The sequence below is a fragment of the Solanum tuberosum genome, unplaced genomic scaffold (assembly GCF_000226075.1).
Source record: "Solanum tuberosum cultivar DM 1-3 516 R44 unplaced genomic scaffold, SolTub_3.0 scf00060, whole genome shotgun sequence".
Taxonomy (NCBI): domain Eukaryota; kingdom Viridiplantae; phylum Streptophyta; class Magnoliopsida; order Solanales; family Solanaceae; genus Solanum; species Solanum tuberosum.
In genome coordinates, this window is record NW_006238985.1 from 1,749,003 (window position 1) to 1,749,619 (window position 617).

Sequence of the window (617 nt, forward strand, 5' to 3'; positions counted from 1 at the left end):
GGGCCTTCATCCACCGTGGAGGAGAGCCCCATGACGATCATAGAGGATGTCGTTCCGACAGTTAATGAGGATCCCGATGTGACACAGGTTTATGTTATTTATTTATTTTAAAATATTTACATTAGTTATTAATGCTTTGATTTTATATTAAATTAACTTTTAATTATTTTTTAGATTCATACTACGGGCCTTCATCCACCGTGAAGGAGAGCCCCACGACGATCATAGAGGATGTCGTTCCGACAGTTAATGAGGATCCTGATGTGACACAAGGTCTCTTGTTATGTATTTACTCCATTTGGTTTCTAAAAGTTTGTATCTTTGATGTTTTGAATCCAAATTTGTATTTTTCTCCATTTGATTTTATATTAAGTTAACTTTTAATTATTAGATTCATACTACGGGGCCTTCATCCACTGTGGAGGAGAGCCCCACGACATAGAGGATGTCGTTCCAACAGTTAATGAGGATCTCGATGTGACACAGGTTTATGTTATTTATTTATTTTAAAATATTTACATTAGTTATTAATGCTTTGATTTTATATTAAATTAACTTTTAATTATTTTTTAGATTCCTACTACGGGCCTTCATCCACCGTGGAGGAGAGCCCCACA